Source organism: Rhinopithecus roxellana, chromosome 10 (assembly GCF_007565055.1).
Source record: "Rhinopithecus roxellana isolate Shanxi Qingling chromosome 10, ASM756505v1, whole genome shotgun sequence".
Classification (NCBI taxonomy): Eukaryota; Metazoa; Chordata; class Mammalia; order Primates; family Cercopithecidae; genus Rhinopithecus; species Rhinopithecus roxellana.
The window spans coordinates 99,341,882-99,361,644 of record NC_044558.1 but is presented as its reverse complement, the minus strand read 5'-3'; the positions used below and the strand labels follow the sequence as shown (position 1 = coordinate 99,361,644).

Here is a 19,763-nt window from a genome sequence, read left to right as displayed (position 1 = left end):
CTATTTATGAAATATCCCAGGACCTCTCTGTAATATTCCACAATAGGGAGTGGAATCCATTCAGGTAGACCTGGAAACTGAGGCCACAGCAAAAACTTGCTGTTTACAGACTCAACTTCTGCAGGGGACTTGCTAGCCTGCGTTCCCAAAGACCTTGTTATAGTGATGCTCCAGTCAGGTAAATGTGGTCCCTGGTTGGGAAAGGCCATTCTCAGTGTCCACTGTAAATATGAGTTCAAAGTAGTTGTGTCACAGGATTGTTGTTTTAGTCATAAATGTCCTTGATATCAGAAAGCAGAAATTTCTTCCAGTTCTTGGACTAGAGAGCTAGAGTTAACTGGAAGATGTACGCTCCTGTGTTTACACCTTGCCCTGTGTTATGTCAGAGTGGGGCTTCTGGGCGCTATATTAAGAGCAGTAGGCTACTTGGGACTTGTATTTTTTCCTTAAACACTAAAAAAGAGAGATCAGCTTATTATAAGTCCAATTTTTTTCAGAGTCAGAAATGACTTTCTTCCATGGTTGGTAAAGTGCATCTCCTTAGTTCAGTTTTCTGAAAGCATGAGCCCCGGCCCACCTGCTCCACAATCCCCTGGAACATTTGCTAGATCTACTCAATAGCCCCCTCCTGAGTCTTAGCTGAGGTTGTCATTCTGTCATCACCATGTCACTTCATTTTATAAAACTGAGCTACATTGGCCGGGCGTGGTGGCTCACGCCTGTAATCCCAGCACTTTGGGAGGCCAAGGCGGGAGGATCATGAGGTCAGGAGACCAAGACCATGGTGAAACCCCGTCTTTCCTAAAAATACAAAAAATTAGCCAGGAATGGTGGCAGGCGCCTGTAGTCCTAGCTACTCGGGAGGTTGAGGCAGGAGAATGGCGTGAACCTGGGAGGTGGAGCTTGCAGTGAGCCGAGTTTGTGCCACTGCACTCTAGCCTGGGTGACAGAGCAAGACTCTGTCTCAAAAAAAAAAAAAAAAAAAACCTCAGTTACATTGAACATAAACTATACAAATCTTATGTGAGTAGTTTGATGGTTTTTTTTTCTTTACGTATTGTATCCACTGGTGTCATTACCACCCAGAAAAAGATACAGAACGTTTCTTGTCCCCCAGGAGGCTTCCTCATCAGTCACTACTGTCCTGACTTATCAGTATAGCCTGTTTTTGCCTGCTTTTAAAACTTCATATAAATGGGATAATGGACTCTGTATTCTTTTGTGGGTAACTTTTCTCAGTCAATATAATGTCTGTGAGATTCATTCATGTTGTTGTCTCTAGCAGTAGTTATTTCTTTCTCATTGCTGTATAGTATTTCACTGTATGCATATATCACAATTTACAGATCTTTTAAGTGTTGATGAATATTTAGTTGTTTCAAGTTTTTGATTACTAACAATAAAACACTACTTGGGAGGCTGAGGCAGGAGAATGGCATGAATCTGGGACACAGAGCTTGCAGTGAGCCAAGATCATGCCACTGCACTCCAGCCTGGGCAACACAGTGAGACTCCATCTCAAAAAAAAAAAAAAAGAACAAGGCCAGGCGTGGTGGCTCACACCTGTAATCCCACCACTTTGGGAGGTCAAGGCAGGCAGATCACGAGGTCAGGAGATCGAGACCATCCTGGCTAACACGGTAAACCCCGTCTCTACTAAAAATACAAAAAATTAGCTGAGTGTGGTGGCGGGCACCTATAGTTCCAGCTACTTGGGAGGCTGAGGCAGGAGAATGGCGTGAACCCGGCAGGCAGAGCTTTCAGTGAGCTGAGATTGTGCCACTGCACTCCAGCCTGGGCGACAGAGCGAGACTCCATCTGGAAAAAAAAAAAGAAGAAGAAGAAGAAAACATATCTGAATATTCTAAGTTTTATTTAATTTTGGCAAAATCTACATAACATAAAATTTATCATTTAATCATTTGAAATGTACAATTCATTGGCGTTAAGTACATTCACCTTGTTGTGCAGCCATCTACACCATTCATTTCCAGAGATTTTTTCATCTTCCGAGACTGAAACTCTGTACCGGTTAAACAGTAGCTTCTCATTCTCCTTTTGCCTCAGTCTCTGACAACTACTATTCTACTTTCTGCCACTGTTAATTCGACTGCTCTAAGTATCTTATATAAGTGGAGTTGTAAAGTATTTGTCTTTTTATGACTGGCATGTTTCACTTAGCATAATGCCTTCAAGGTTAATCCATGTTGTAGCATATGTCAGAATTTTCTTCCTTTTGAAGGCTGAATAATATTCCACTGTATGGATATGTCACATTGTCTTTATCCATTAAGACATTGATGGGCAACTGAGTTGTTTCTATCCTTTGGTCATTGTAAATAACATTGTTGTGAACACAGGCATACAAATATCTTTTCAAGTCTCTGCACCTAATTCTTTTGGGGGTATATACCCAGAAATGAAATTGTTGGATCATATGGTAACTCTGTGTTTAATTTTTTGAGAAACCACAAAACTGGTTTTCATAGTGGCTGTATCATTTTACATTTCCACTAGCAAGGCACAAGAGTTCCAATTTTGCCAGTTCCTAATCATCATTTATTATTATTATTATTTTAAATAATAGCCATCCTAATGAATATAAAATGGTATCTCATTGTGGTTTTCATTTGCAATTACCTAATGGTTGGTGATGTTGAACATCTTTTCAGGTGCTTATTCACCATTTGCATATCTTCTTTGAAGAAATGTCTAAGTTCTTTGCCCATTTTAAAATCAGGTTGTTTTCTGTTGTTTTAGGAGTTCTTTATATATTCTGGATATTAACGTCTTATCAGTTATATATACTTGCAAATATTTCCTCCTGTCCCATGGCTTGCTTTTTCACTCTGTTGATTGTGTTCTTTAATGCACAGAAATTTTTATTCTAATGCATCCAATTTAACTATTTTTTTCTTTTGTTGTCTGTGCCTTTAGTGTCATATCTAAGAAATCATTGTCAGATCCAATGTTGTGAAGCTTTTGCCTTTTTTTTTTCTGAGAGTTTTACAGTTTTAGACCTTACATTTAGATTTTTGATCTGTTTTGAGCTAATATTTGTGTATGGTATTAGGTTAAGAGTCCAGCTTTATTCTTTTTTTTTAGACAGAGTCTCACTCTGTTGCCCAGGCTGGGGTGCAGTGGTGCTGTCTTGGCTCACTGCAACCTCTGCCTCCCACGTTCAAGTGATTCTCCTGCCTCAGCCTCCTGAGTAGCTGGGATTACAGGCATGTGCTACCATGCCAGGCTAATTTTTGTATTTTTTTTTAGTACAGACAGGGTTTCACCATGTTGGTCAAGTTGGTCTCGAACTCCTAACCTCGTGATCTGCCCCCCTCAGCCTCCCAAAGTGCTGGAATTACAGGCATGAGCCACTGTGCCCGTCCAAGTCCAGCTTTATTCTTTCGCATGTTGGTATCCAGGTTCCCCAGGTTCCCCAGCACCATTTGTTGAAAAGACTGTTCTTTCCCCCATTGAATGGTCTTGGCACCATTGTCAAAAAACACTTGATCATGTATGTGGAGGTTTATTTCTGGGCTTTCCATATTATTCCATTGATCTGTATGTCTGTCTTTATGCCAGAACCAGACTGTAGCTTTGTAGTAAGTTTTGAAATCAGGAAATGTGTGACCTCTCATGTTCTTCTTTTTCAAGATCGTTTTGGCTATTCAAAGTCCCTTGAGATTCCATATGAATTTTAGAATGGATTTTTCTATTTCTGCAAAAAAAAAAAAAAAAAAAAATGCCACTGGGGTTTTGATAGGCATTGCATCAAATCCGTGGATTGCTTTGGGTAGTTTTAATGTCTTAATAGTTAAGTCTTCCCATCCATGAACACAGGATGTCTTTCCATTTATTTGGTGTCTTTAGTTTCTTTCAGCAACAACATTTAGTAGTTTTCAATGTACAAGTGTTTTGCTGCTTTGGTTAAGTTTATTCCTAAGTATTTTATCCTTTTTGATGCTATTGTACATGAAATTTTCTTAATTTCCTTTTCAGATTACTCATTCTTAGTGTATAGAAATGCAACTGATTATTGTGTGCTGATTTTGTGTCCTGCAACTTTGCTGAATTCATTCATTAGTTCTAACAGTACTTTTGTGTTTGGGTATGTGTTAAATCTTTGGGGTTTTCTACATATAAGATCATTTCGGCTGGGCGCAGTGGCTTACACCTGTAATCCCAGCACTTTGGGAGGGCGAGGGAGGTGGATCACCTGAGGTCAGGAGTTCGAAACCAACCTGGCCAGCACGGCAAAACCCCATCTCTACTAAAAATACACAAATTAGCTGGGCGTGGTGGCAGGCACCTGTAATCCAAGCTACTTGGCAGGCTGAGGCATGAAAATAGCTTGAATCCGGGAGGCAGAGGGTACAGTGAGCCAAAATCGCACCACTGCACTCCAGCCTGGGTGACAGAGTGAGACTACATCTCAAAAAAAAAAAAAAAAAATTCATCTGCGAAAAGAGATAACTTTACTTCCTTTTTATTAATTCGGAATGTTTTTATTTCTTTTTCTTGCCAAATTGCTATGGCTAGGACTTCCAGTACTCTTTCGAATAGAAGTGGTGAATGCAGGCAACCTTGTCTTGTTCCTGATTCTAGAGAAAAAGCTTTCAGTCTTTCACCTTCGTTAGCTGTTGTTTTTTTAAATATGACCTTTATTATGTTGAGGTAATGCTCTTTTGTTCTTAGTTTATTGAGTGCTTTTATCATAAAATGGTGTTGAGTTTTGTCATATTTTTTTCTCCATCAGTTGAGATGGTTACGTAGTTTTCCTTCGTTTTGTAGGAACCATCAGTTGAGATAGTTATGTAGTTTTCCTTCCTTGAATGCAAGGATGGTCTGGCAAACAGAAATCAATTGATATAATGTATTTATTGATTTTGTATGCCAAACCATCCTTGCATTCAAGGAATATATCCCATTTGGTCATGATCTGTAATCCTTTTACTATGCTGCTGAATTCTGTCTGTTAGTATTTTGCTGAGGATTTTTGCATCTCTCTCTCTCTCTCTCTCTCTCTCTCTCTCTCTCTCTCTCTATATATATATATATATATATATATATATATATATTAGATGGAGTCTCACTCTTTTGCCCAGGCTGGAGTGCAATGGCACAATCTTGGCTCACTGCAACCTCCGCCTCCCAGGTTCAAGCAATTCTCCTGTCTCAGCCTCCCACATAGCTGGGATTATAGGTGGCCACCACTACACCCAACTAATTTTTTGTATTTTTAGTAGAGATGGGGCTTCACCATGTTTTTGGCCAGGCAGGTCTCCAACTCCTGACCTCAGGTGATCCACCCTCCTTGGCCTCCCAAAGTGCTGGTATTATAGGTGTGAGCCACCATGCCTGGCCTGCATCAATATTTATAAGGGATATTAGTCTGTAGTTTTCTTTTCTTGTAGGATCTTTATCTGGCTTTCATATCATGATAATGCTGGCCTCGTAGGATAAATTTGAATGTGTTCCCTCCTCTTTCATTATTTTGAAGAAGTTTGAGGATTGGAGTTCTGAACATTCTTGTATATCTTTTGGTGAACATGAGCACTTATTTTTGTTAGTATGTTCCCAGGAGTAGAATTGCTACATCATAATGTATAGGTATATTTAGTACTAGTAGATACTGCCGAAACAGTTTCCTAAAATGGTTGTGCCAATTTAGACTCCCACTATCAATTTATAAAAGTTTCAGTGTTTCACTTCCTTGTCAACATTTGAGATAGCCATTCCTTCTAATATTAGCTATTTTCATGGGTGTATAGCGTATGTCATTTTGGTTGCATTTTTTTCTGATAAATAATGAGTATAGCATCTTATTATGTGCTTATTAGGCATTTGTGTATCTTTTATGAATTACCTCTGCTGGTCTTTTTTTTTTTTGAGTCGGAGTCTCGCTGTGTTGCCCAGGCTGGAGTGCAGTGGCATGATCTCGGCTCACTGCAACCTCTGCCTCCCAGGTTCAAGTGATTCTTCTGCCTCAGCCTCCCAAGTAACTGGGATTACAGGCACATGCCACCATGCCTGACTAATTTTTGTATTTTTAGTAGAGACAGGGTTTCAGCATATTGGCCAGGCTGGTCTTGAACTCCTGATCTCGAGATCCACCCGCCTCGGCCTCCCAAAGTGGTGGGATTACAGGCGTGAGCCCCCGCAGCCGGCCCTTCTTCACGTCTTTTGCCTGTGTGTTTTTAAAAAGTTATGTTGTTGGTTTTCCCCTTAAGGGTTTGTAAGAGTTGTTTTTATATCTTGAATAGGAGATATTAGTATTTGCCAGGTAAAAGTGTTACAAATATTTTCTCTTGGTTTGTGGGTTGCCTTTTTATTCTCATAATGGTAACTTTTATGAACACAAGTTTTTCATTCTAATAAAATTCAATTTATTAATGTTTTTCTTTTATAGTTAGTGCTTTGGTATCCTATTAAGACATTTTTGCTTACCTGAAGTTCATGAAGATCTTTTTAACAGATCATCTAGCAGCTTTACTATTTTACCTTTCATTTTTATATCAATAGTTCATCTGGAACTTTTGTGTATGGTGTGAAGGAGGAGTCAAAGTTTTTTTTTTTTTCTTATCAATTAACTGATAGAGCATGATTTCTTAAAAAGATCACCCTTTATCCACTGAGTTCCAGTGGTGCCTTCATCATAAATTGGCAGATTATATATATTTGGATCTGGGTCTGAACTTTTATTTCAAACTGTTGGCCTTACTGTCTATTTTTGGGCTAATACTATAGTCTTTATTACTGCACCTATACAATACGTTGTGATATCTGGTGGCATAAGACCTCTTGTTCTTCTTTACTTCTTCAGTATTGCTTTGGTTAATCTACATTCTTAACCATTCCATATTGATTTTAGAATTAGTTGTCATTTTTTCACATATGCAAAATACCTGCTAGGATTTTTGATGGGGACTGCATTGAATCTATAATAAATTTGGGAAGAACACCTTAACAACATCAAATTTCCAATTAACTTATGTTGTATTAGGCCTCCAAGTATTTGGATCATCTTTAATTTTTCCCAGCAGTGTTTTGTAGATTTCACTGTAGAGGTTTTACACATCTTTCTTTAGACTTATTCCTAGATAATTGATGTTTTTCAATGCTAAAGTAAGTAGTACATTTAAAGTTTTTTCTAATTGTTAGTTGCTAGCCTATTAAAATGCAGTTATTTAGATAGTAAGTTTGTATTTAGCCACTTTGCTAAATTTGCTTATTAATTTAAAATTTGCATTTTTTGAACATTCTATGAACATCATCATGTCACCTGAGAATAATGACAGCTTTGCATCTTCCTTTATAATCTTTGTATTTTTTTTGTTTTGTTTTGTGTGCCTTATGTACTGGCTGGGACCTCTAGTGCAATTTTGAGGTGACGTGGTGATAGTGGACATCATTGCCTTTTTCCCAACCTAAGTGGTGAAAGTGTCTAGTGTTTCACCATTAGGTGCGATATTTGCTGTGGATTTTTGTAGATACTCATTATTAGGTTGAGAAAATTCCCTTCTATCTTTGGTTTTCTGAGAGACTTTTCTTAAATGGGTGTTGAATTTTATCAAACACTCTTTCTACATCTGTTTTGATGATCATATGTTTTTCTCCTTTATTCTATTAATACTGTGAATTACATCGGTTGAGTTTTGAATGTTAAGTCAAACATGCATTCCTGGAATAAATCATGCTTGGTTAGAAATATTATCTTTTTATATACTTCTGGGTGTGATTTTTCTATATTTCAGGCTGGATTTTGTTACGGATTTTGGCACCTATGTTCATGAGATTTGTGGCCTATGATATTTCTTTTTTATGATGTTCTTGTTAGGTTTTGGTGTCAAGATTATACAGGTCTCATGAACAGGGGTAGGAAGTTTCATATTTCTCTATTGTTTTGAAGAGTTTATATAAGATTGGTATTCTTTATTTCTTAACTCTGGAATAATTCAACAATTGGGTTTGGAATTTTCTTTGAGGGAAAGTTTTTGATGATGGATTCAATTTTCTAAATAGTTATTAGATTATTTATACTTGTATTTCTTTTTTTACTTTTAGTAAATTGTTACTTTTAAGGAATCTGTTTCATCTAAATTTTCAAGTTTATTTACATGATGTTCAAACTTTCCTTTTATTACTTTTGCCTTTATTTATTTATTTATTTATTTATTTATTTTGAGATGGAGTCTCACTCTTTTGCCCAGGCTGGAGTGCAATGGTGTGATCTTGGCTCACTGTAACCTCTGCCTGCCAGACTCAAGCAATTCTCATGCCTCAGCCTCCTGAGTACCTGGGACTACATGCATCCGCCACCATGCCCGGCTAATTTTTTTTTTTTGTAGAGATGGGGTTTCACCACGTTGGCCAGGTTGGTCTTGAACTCCTGACCTTGTGATCTGCCCACCTCAGCTTCCCAAAGTGCTGGGATTACAGGCATGAGCCACCATGCCTGGCCACTGTTGTCATGTTTTTAACATCTACGATGATGTTCTTTCATTTTTGATATTGGCAATTCATGTTTTCTCTGTTTTTCTTCAGCAGTCTTGCCAGGGTCTATCAATTTTAATAGTCTTTTCAAAGGTCCAACTTTTGGCTTTGTTGTTTTTCTCAATTTATATCTTTTAAGAATTGCATTCATTTCTGCTCTTATCTTTTTTCCTTCCTTCTACTTTCTTTGAGTTTAATATGCTGTCTTTTTCCAGATTTTGAGATAGGTGCTTAGATTATTGATTTTCAACCTTTCCTAAGATATACATTTAAAGTCATAAATTTTCCTCTAAGCATTGCTCGATTAATCCCAACATTTTCTGATACCACACTTTCATTATTGTTCAGTTAAATACATTTTCAATTTTTTATTGTGATTTCTTCTTTTACTTGGCTTATTTAGAAATCCGTTGCTTAATGTCCCAACATTCGTAGATTTCCTATTGTCTTTCTGTTGTTGATTTCTCTTTTAGTTCCACCGTGGTCAGAGAACATATTCTGTATTATTTCAAAATTTGAAATTGTTGAGACTTAGTGTCTGTCCCAACATATAGTCTATTTTGGTTAATGTCCATGCACACTTGAAAAGGATGTATATTTTGCATTTTGAATGTACATTTTGGGTTTGTTGTTGTTTTTGGGACAAAACCTCACTCCATCACGCAGGCTGGAGTGCAGTAGAGCAATCTCAGCTCACTGTAGCCTCTGCCTCCCGGTTCAAGTGATTCTCCTGCTTCAGTCTTCCACGTAGCTGGGATTACCGGTGCCTGTCACCACACCTGGCTAATTTTTGTATTTTTAGTAGAGACGGGGTTTCACCATGTTGACCAGGCTGGTCTCGAACCCCTGACCTCAAGTGATCCACCCACCTCAGCCTCCCAAAGGGCTGGGATTACAGGTGTGAGCTACCACGCCCAGCTGAATGTACATTTTAAATGTCCCAACTTATAATCTATTTTGGTTAATGCCCATGTGCACTTGAGGAGAATGAGTATTTTGCATTCTGAATGTACATTTTGAATGTACACTGGATGGAGTGTTTTATAGATATCAGTTATGTGAATTTAGTTAATTATGTTATTTAAATATTCCATATCCTTACTGTTTCACCGTTGTTATTGTTTGTTCTCTCAGTTACTGCGACAGGTATGTTAATATCTCCAGCTCTGATTATGTTTGTAGCTGTCTCTCTTTTTAGTTTTGTTAATTTTTACTTTATATATTTTGAAGTATTAATTTCTTAGAAATTTAGGATTGCTATGTCCTCTTATTGAAATGACTTTTTTTAAATTATTGTTAACTATTTCTACCTTATCTCTAGCAATACTTTTTGCTTTAAAGTCTATCTTGTCTGATATTAATACAGCTACACCAGTTTTCTTTACACATGGGTTGCTACGGTATATCTTTTTCATCTTTTTATTTTCAATCTTACTATATAATCTTACTATATTTAGTTCAGTAAAATTTTTAACTATAGCTTTTTTGAAAAACAAAACCCAGTCTGATAATCTTTGAATTTAGACCATTTAAATTTAATATTGTTACTGACATTATTGAGTTTAAGTCAACAAACTTACTATTTATTTTTTATTTGTCCCATCTGTCTTTTATTCCTTTATTCTTACTTTTTAGCTTTTTGGGAAGGGATTAATAGAATTTTTTAAAATATTCGATGTTTTCTTCTGCTAGCTTTTCAATTATACATTCTTTTAGAGTGGTACTATTGGGGATTGCAATATGCATTTTTGCATTCTTCACTTATTAATACATCTACCTCACATTACTCCTTCCCCCACTTCAAGCACAGGGGAAGAACACCATCATATTTTAACCTCATTTTCCTCTTTCTCATCTTCTGAGCTCTCATTTTAATGTATACATCTTCTACATATGTTATACACCCCACAAGGCATAATTATTATTGTTTTAAGCAGTCAATATTTATTTTTATTTATTCACAAATTTACCCTATCCAGGGTTCTTTCTTCCTGTCAGCAGTTTCATGCTTCCATCTGGAATCATTTTTTCTTTAACTCAGAGAAATTTCTTGCAGATTTATTATCATACTGTATAGTATAGTGTAGATCATGAAACACATGTTTATTTCACATATATTTTTGGAAGATATTTTTGCTATGGATAATATTCTAGATTGGTGAGACTTTTTTAAATTTTAATTTTCCTTTCAACACTTTAAATTTATTCCACTGTCTTCTGGGTTCCAAAAATGTCTATTGAAAAGTTAGTCATCAGATGTGTTTTTACTCCTTTGAATGCAATGTGTCTTTTTGTCTCTGGCTGGTTTAAAATGTTTTTCATTCTCTTTGGTTTTCAGTAGTTTGATTATGATGTGCATAGATATGGCATGCTTGTTTTTATTCTTCTTGGGGATCACTGAGCTTCTTGAATGTGTATGTTGTCTTTCACCAAATTTGCAGATTCTTTGCCATTGTCTCTTCAAATATTTTGTCTTCCTCATTCTTCTCATCTTCTGGAGCTGCAGTTACATGAATATTATACCTCTTTTTTTATGTTTTGCTCTGGTTTGTCCATCTTCATTCCTTTGTACCTCAGTTTTGTATTTTTTTAATTGACCTGCCTTTCAGTTCTAAATTCCCATTTTCTCTCATGTCTAGTCTTCTATTAAACCCATCCAAGTGATCTTAATTTCAGATATTGTATTCTTCTGTGGTAGGTGATCCAATTGATTCTTTTCTCATAGTTTCTAAATCTTGATTGATATTCTCCATTTTTCATCTGTTTTGTCCATCATTTCCTCTAATTTGACCATATTTTTCTCTATCTCCTCGGACATATTATCCATAGTTATTTTAAAGTTCCTGTCTGCTAAGTCTAGTATCTGAATTATCTCTGGATCTATTTCTATTATCTGGCTATTTCTTGGATTTCAGGTATTTTTGGTCCTTTTGAGGTGTTTCAATAACACCTCATAGTTTTTTATCCAATACTGGACATTATGGATGCAAAGTTGAAGAGCCTTTGGGTGAAGGATGTTAACTTTCTCCAACAAGTGTTGAGTTTTGTTCTAGCAGGCAGAGAGAGAGCTAGCAGATCTACTTAATCTTGTCAAACCTTGCTTAAGTCTAGTCTATTTCACTTTTTTCTGTACTACTAGGGTATGGTTTTTATTCCTAAAGCCTGGCCTTTCTGGGTGTTTGCCAACTTCCTTCTACTTTGACCCAGCTTAGACTCCAACCCTAACCAATTAATGATTGGCTCTTTAGTCTCTAAGCTGCTACTTTCCCCTCAGTTTCTTAGTTTCTCACTCTGCATGTATAGCTTGGAGTGGGCTAAGGATTTGAGGGGTAATTTGAATACAAGTATGTTTGTCTCTTTCTTTTTCTTTTTTTTTTTTCTTTTTTGTAGTTAGCTATTTAATGAGGTTCTTAAGACGTTTAGAACACCAATTTGTGAGGATAAATTCCATTCGTCAGGGCAAACACAGATCGCAGGTAGCCCTGGAGCTGAGGAACAGCTTTGATTTTTGGTAGAATTTGTGAGTCCACAGCTTTCTGATCAATCTTGCAATGCTCTGTAATCTCGTATTTCTCTTTTTCTGTGTCGAAGATCTCAGCTACCTGGTGTCTGGGCTTCTGCAGCTGCTTCTTCTTGAAGTAAGCATCAGTAAGATGTTTTGGGATTTTGATATTGCTGATATCGATTTTGGTTGAGGTGGCAATGACAAATTTCTGGTGTGTTCTTCGTAGAGGAACTCGATTGAGGACCAGAGGTCCAGTCACAAGTAACAAGCCACTAGCCAGCTGCTTCAGGAAAACCACCCTCTTGCCCCTGTGGCGTCCAGTGAGGATGATCAGAATGGTCCCGGGGGTAATGCTGGCTCGCAGTTTTCTCACGTGCTGACTGAAGGGTTTTTTGCCGTGGCTCAACAGCTTTCGAGGCACATCTTCAGTAGGACAATATCTAGGCATTTTGCGAAGTTTAACCACCCGGGTACCGCCGTTCTTGTCACCACCAACTGGTTTTGTAAGAGTTGCAAGAACCTTCTCCTTCTTTTTCTTTTCAACCTTGGATTTAGCAGCTGAGTACTTCCTCTTGTACATGGCCTTTCTGGAATACATGGCAGATCGGGAATACCTGCCAATTCCTCTGACAAGGACAGGGTTGCGGCTGCAATGGGGCTTCCCCTTCTTGGGCTTCTTAGCCTTGAGGTTACCCTTTTTCACCCTGCCACCAGCATCAGCCTTCTTGGCTTCGGGTTTCTTCTCTTTAGTATCTGGCTTCTCAACTTTTTCACCTGCCATCTTGCAAGATGGGAAAGAGGTGTCTCTTTCTTTAAAGTTCTCTTCTCTTTGGGATTTTGCTCCTTAGCTATTAGCTACTCTGTTATCCCCAAACTCTCTTTAGCTCAATAGACTATACTCTTTGCTTGGGTTCTATTTCCCAGGGTAGCAATTTGGAAAGATCTTTCAGGAAAACGCCAAGGTGACTGTAGAGCTTACTTCTGGTGCTTCCTTTCTTTCAAGGCTTGTAGTTCCTCTAGTCCTGTCTGCATTTATTGCTCTCCAATGTTTTCAAATAGCTATTTGTATATTTTATCTAGCTTTTACAATTTGGTGGGTGAGTTAATCTAGTGCAAGCTACTTTGTCATGAAGGGAACTGGAAGTCTGATTATCAACAACTCTTAGACAAGGAAATTGAGACCTAGAGAAGTGAAGTGGCTTTCTAAGATTATACAAGAAGTCAATACCAGTGCTAGATCTAGAACATGGGCCACCTGACTCTTGTCCAGATAAAAGAATAAAGGAGTTTCAGTTCACATTTTGCATTTATTTTCAAAACACAAAGATCACGGCCAGGCACGGTGGCTCAAGCCTGTAATCCCAGCACTTTGGGAGGCCGAGATGGGCGGATCACGAGGTCAGGAGATCGAGACCATCCTGGCTAACACGGTGAAACCCCGTCTCTACTAAAAAATACAAAAAAAAAAAAAACTAGCCGGGCGAGGTGGCGGGCGCCTGTAGTCCCAGCTACTCGGGAGGCTGAGGCGGGAGAATGGCGTAAACCTGGGAGGCGGAGCTTGCAGTGAGCTGAGATCTGGCCACTGCACTCCAGCCTGGGCCACAGAGCGAAACTCCGTCTCAAAAAAAAAAAAAAAAAAAACACACACACACACACACAAAGATCACATTTAAAAAAGTCCCACAACTATAAAAGTTATGTGTACATATATTTGGAAAAATATCTGAGGAAAGAAAATAATTGCCTCTAATCCCACTATGTAGAGATAACCACTCTTAATGTTTTTGTGTTTCCTTCCAGTCTTTTTTCTAAGAATATATTGTTAAGCAAAATTATATATATATATTTATTTATAGTTAATATGTATATATAGCTATCATTTACTGAGCAATGAGAAGTGCTTTAATTCCATGATCTCATTTCTTTCTCACAATGGTCCAAAGAGGTGGCTTATGATTATGAGCTTTACTTACATGTGTAGAAATTGAAGGTCAAGCATACTTGCATCCAAATTCCCCTCAAGTCCTTAGCCCACTCCAAATTGTTTCTTTTTTTGAGATGGAGTCTCGCTCTATTGCCAGGCTGGAGTGCAGTGATCTCAGCTCACTGCAACCTCTGCCTCTCGGGTTCAAGCAGTTCTCCTGCCTCAGCCTCCTGAGTAGCTGGGACTACAGGCACATGCCACCACATCCAGCTAATTTTTGTATTTTTAGTAGAGATGGGGTTTCACCATGTTGGCCAGCATGGTCTCGATCTCTTGACCTCGTGAACTGATTGTCTTAGCCTCCCAAAGTGCTGGGATTACAGGTGTGAGCCGCTGCACCCGGCCCAAATTGCATTTTTCCCCTCTAGCAGATGTCAAGAATCTTGCCCAAAGTCACATAGCTGGTAAGTGGTTGAGTTGAGATTTGAACTTAGGTCTATATGTCTGCCTTTCAACATTAGTCTTTTATAGTGTTTTTTGCACTTGTCTGCCTCTCAGAAAGTAATAAACCCTCATGTTTCAAAGACTTGGCATTGGAGATTTCATAATTTGCCAGTAGGAACACCAAGAGTAGAGCTCATTACCCCCGTTTAGTGACTGATCTAATGTGTCAATATTTGATTGTGCCTTGTCATCTCCTTTACTAGACTAGAAAGCCCCAAGAAGGCAGGAGTGTTATGTGGTTCACTGTTGTAACCCCGGTGCTTACTACAGGACATGGTTGAAGTTTTAAAAATTACTTATGAGGGGCCGGGCGCGGTGGCTCAAGCCTGTAATCCCAGCACTTTGGGAGGCCGAGACGGGCGGATCACGAGGTCAGGAGATCAAGACCATCCTGGCTAACATGGTGAAACCCCGTCTCTACTAAAAAATACAAAAAACTAGCCGGGAGAGGTGGCGGGCGCCTGTAGTCCCAGCTACTCGGGAGGCTGAGGCAGGAGAATGGCGTAAACCCGGGAGGCGGAGCTTGCAGTGAGCTGAGATCCGGCCACTGCACTCCAGCCTGGGTGACAGAGCGAGACTCCGTTTAAAAAAAAAAAATTACTTATGAGGAAAAAACCACTCTGCTTTAGCATGTTAAGAATGCTTTGACCTGTGGTCCCAGCTACTCAGGAGGCTGAGTTGGAAGGATTGCTTGAGCTGGGGAGGTGGAGGTTGCAGTGAACCAAGATAATGCCACTGCACACCAACCTGTGTGGCAGAGTGAGATCCCATCTGAAAAAAACAAAAATCCAAAAGAATGCTTTGGATTTTAAGAGACAGAAACCTGATGGTTTAAATGATGTAGATATTTATTATTTTATTTAACCGAAGATGGAAAGGATGAGGTTCCAGGGTTTATTCAACAGTTCAACATCCTCCAGGACCCAGGCTCTTTATGTCGTTCTGCTGAGTACCCTACATTGTTGGTATTTTGTCCCCATGTTAGTACCTCATAATCACAAGGTAGCTGCTGCAGGTCCAGGCATCAGGTTCACATTTAAGACAGGAAAATGGAACAAGGGGAGGCGCCAGTTACTTTTCTTCTTGTGTGTCTCTCTTTTATCAGAAAACAACAAAATCTTTCCCAGAAGCCCCCAATAGACTTATTTTATGTTGTTTTCGTCCAGAACTCTATCATTTATAGCTGAAAGGGAGGATGAAAGAGAATTTGTCCAAAGAATAAGATTATGATAACTGGACTGACCACAGATCAAATCTAGCCTGTGGGCTGTTTTTATACATCCCATGATCTAATAATTTTTTTCATTTTTATTTTATTTTACTTTATTTTTTGAGATGGAGTCTCACTCTGTCACCAGGCTGGAGTGCAGTGTCGCGATCTTGGCTCACTGCAACCTCCGCCTCCCAGGTTCAAGCGATTCTCCTGCCTCGGCCTTCCGAGTAGCTGGGACTATAGGAGCTCACTGCCATGCCCAGTTAATTTTTGTATTTTTTTTTTAGTAGAGATGGGGTTTCACCATGTTAGCCAGGATGGTCTCGATCTCTTGATATTGTGATCCGCCTGCCTCGGCCTCCCAAAGTCCACCATGTCCGGACTTTTTTTTGCATTTTTAAAGAGTGTGTATGGAGGTTGGGGGGAAGAAGAAGAAAAGGAATAGACTGTGTGTGGCCCACAGGGCCTAAAATATTTACTATCTGACTCTTTGCGGAAAAAGTTTACCAACTCTTGGCTTAGAAAAATCATGGTTTACCTCTTGGGCTATCATAATATTGCCTTGGATAAAACTGGGGTTTGATTAGCAAGCAGGAAAAAATGAACAATTGGCTATTGGGTGGCCTGCCACAGAATGTATCCCTGGACCAGGCCAATGGAAAAAATGCCTTCTCGGGGTGTGATTTGAGATAGGTCAACATTCTGCCTACTGAGAGGACTTCTTTTGCTGGCATGAGCCTGTCAGTATCAGCACCAAGGACCTGGTCAAAATGAAAATGTGTTGCTTGGAATGGGAGACTATTCAGTTTGTTAGCCTAGAATAAAAGAGTATGAGATTTTATGGATCATCTTGGCCCAACTCTCCTGTTTTACAGTTAAGGAAACTAAGGCTCAGAGAAGGGATGTGATTTGCCAGAGATCACACTCCTAGTTAGTGTCAGAATCAGGACTGTTACTGAGGCCTTCTGATATCTGTCAAATGCTCTGTTATGTCCGCTTAGCAACCCAGAAAAGATTAATTTAGTTGATTCGCTAGAGACTCAGTGAGTATGAGGAAATGTGATATGGGACTGGTATTTTCTGATGGAATGCAGTTGGAAAGAAAACCCTGGACCAGTGGGGTCAAGTCCTAAATGCCTGATGGGTGAAGAAACCGAGCAAGAGTGGATGGGTTATTTGCCGTAATTCAGGTCTCATGAGTTCTCACTTCCAACCTAAACAATTGCATTTTTCCCCTAGCAGATGTCAGTAGATATGTATGCTTCTGATGGCATACTCACCAACAAACAGGAGGATTGTGACTGTAAAATATTAAAAAGTCCATGACTGTTGGGGCATCATATCCAGAGAGGAAGGCTCAGCTGTGTGGATTGGACAGAGTTGTATGGGTAGAACAGAAGTTTCTGCAAAAGTTGGGCCCAGAAGATTCCCTGAGCACCTACTACATGCTAGACTCTATGGAAATCCCAAAATTATGTAAGGAAAGAAAGAGGAGGGAGCCAATATTAAAATATATTCAGCACCAGGCAGTATGCTGGGCATAATCACAACCATAATTTCTTTTAATCCTCTGGAGGGAAAGTATTTTTTCTCCCCATTTTACAGATGAAGAAACTGAGATTCAGAGATTATGTGACTTATTCAATGTCATAGCAAGTAAGTGGTAGAGTTAAGACTTGAATTTAGAGCTATCTGATTTTATTGCTGGCTCTCTTTCGACTACATAAACTGTCTTTTCCGTGAATCCCTGCTCTCAAGGAATTTTCAATCGAGAAAAGAAGTTAAGGCACATACTTGAATATTCACAATGCAAAGCCATATGTGATCGACTTCATTCAAAGGATATGAGGTATACTTAAGACCTTGCCAAACCAAGTGTGGTACTGACCTAGAGCATAGACCTTCCTGGAAGCTTGTTAGGAATGCAATATTTTAGGCCCATCCCAGACTCACTGACACATGCTCTGTATTTTAACAATACTTGCAGGTGATTTACTAATTATGCATGCTGAAGTTTGGGAGAAGTCACAAGATTGGAAGGTGACTCTGGGGAAGGCATTTTGGAGGAGGTGACATTTGTCTTGGCCCTCAAAGGATCCATGTGGTTCCTGCAGTGATGGGAAAATGGGGGAGGCAGAAAGCTACGAGACTGGTCTTGAGCTTGGAGAGTTTTCCAGGTTGGCTCGAGCAGAGACGTTGAAGACTCATGGCAAACAGGACTAGGAATGAGTTTGGGCCACATCACTGAGGGACCTGGATTCCAAACAAGGAGTCTAGAATTTGATGTCTGAGGTGCCACCGAAGGAGCTGGCTGAGGAGTGACAAATCAAAGTGGTATTTTCAGAAGGTTGGTGTGGAGGTTCTATGCGGGTGGATTCAAGCCAGGCAGAAACATCAGGGCTGCTACCTACTCCAAGTTTGAGGCCTTAGAGTAGGCTGGTGTTAGAGGGTTGGAAGAAATTAGAGAAACTGGGAGGATAGGATGGGTCCAAAGAACAGGAACCCAGTGGGATTTTTGGGATTCCTGTTTCCCTCTTTCAGAGACAGAGTAAGTGAAATGTAACCAAGAGGTGTCCAAGTCCTCTAGCCTTCAGGTCACCATTTTCTTAATGTCTAAATGAAATGACTCTAAATTCCATCCCGTATCCTAGGCAGGAGTCCAGAACCTTCCACTTCCCTCCACGAGGTATCAGACACACACATGCATGTGTGTATGTTTGTTGTGAATGTATGGAATGAGGTTCTTCCTCTCCCGAGACAGTCCAAGCTGTGTCCCATTCCCTCTGCCCTTTCACAGCTCCTAGCCACTGGCATTCTCCTGTCTTACCATGTGCCTCACTCTGAGTGTACACTTCTTCCTTTACCCTCTCCTGTTACTGACTGTTCGGTGGGGACTGAGGGTACCTATAGCATAGGATAGGGAAAAGTTCTAATTCAGTGGCATGATGGCATAGAAAATCTGGGGTCACAACTTAAGGTGACTCATCACTATTGTATTAAAATATAATTGCAGGCCGGATGTCATGGCTCATGCCTGTAATCCCAGAATTTTGGTAGGCCGAGGAAGGCAGATCACTTGACATCAGGAGTTCACAACCAGTCTGGCCAACATGGTGAAAGCCTGTCTCTACTAAAAATACAAAAATTAGCCAGGCGTGGTGGCTGGTGCCTGTAATCCCAGCTACTTGGGAGGCTGAGGCAGGAGGATCGTGTGAACCCAGGAGGTGGAGAGGTTGCAGTGAGCCGAGACCACGCCATTGCACTCCAGCCTAGGCAACAAGAGCGGAACTCTGTCTCAGAAAACAAAACGAAACGAAACAAAACAAACAAACGAAAAGAAAACCACATCACATTTCAAGGCTACGTAAGTGAAAGTTACATCTCTCTCTCACTCCACTCACCTCCCTCAGCATGTCTTAGTTGATTATCCAATGTGGTTTCTTATAACTTCATAAAAAGATTTCCAGAGAAGAAGAAATGTCATTAAGCCGTATTTGAAATTCTTTACTAAAAAAGATAGAAGGAACTGCTCCACCTTATCTGTTGTGGAGAGGAGAAGACTGTGGTGAGATGGAATGTCTCCAGGAGAAGGAAGTTCAGGGTGATCAGGAGCTGTTTTGTATTTCCATTGAGATGTGGGCCAAATGCCCTGCCAATAGCAGAAAAGCATTCAGGCAGCTCCTAGAGCTAGGGCAAGACTGAGAGTCCAGGACAGGGTTCAACAGGAGAAACCTCTTGGGTCACTTGCAAAGAATTGGATTGCCCCCATGGGGTGTCTGCTGCAGTTTTAGTGCTGGCTGGGAACCCAGGTTTGAGACTGCTAGCTGGCTGGCGTGGCCCCAGTGTTTAGGCTGTGATTTAAGATGACCTCCTTGGCTCCTCCCGTTCCTCACCTCTGTGCCCACAGTGTCATCAAGGGCTGCCCATTCTGCCCTCAGTGTCAGCCTATATGTTCTTCTCCAGCTGACCTTCCCCACTCCTCTGGGGAAGAAGGACGTACTGCTTCCTCTGGGCTTTGAGCACACTGCCAGGCCAGGGCCCCTCCACCCTCCATTTAGTCTCTCCATGGGGCCAAAACATCTTGAGGGGAAGGCACTGTGTCTGACTGTACTCACCAATACTTA

At 39.9% G+C, this 19,763-nt stretch overlaps 1 protein-coding gene and 1 pseudogene across 3 annotated transcripts in view; one reads left to right on the top strand and one right to left on the bottom strand.

Annotated features, from left to right (window-relative positions):
* RFX4 (regulatory factor X4) overlaps positions 1–19,763 on the top strand; it is a 181,036-nt gene that overhangs the window by 25,952 nt on the left and 135,321 nt on the right. The window lies entirely within an intron of this gene.
* Positions 11,874–12,792, bottom strand: LOC104676481 (annotated as a pseudogene). The gene has a single exon (XR_004059609.1). The product of XR_004059609.1 is annotated as a 60S ribosomal protein L6 pseudogene (transcript).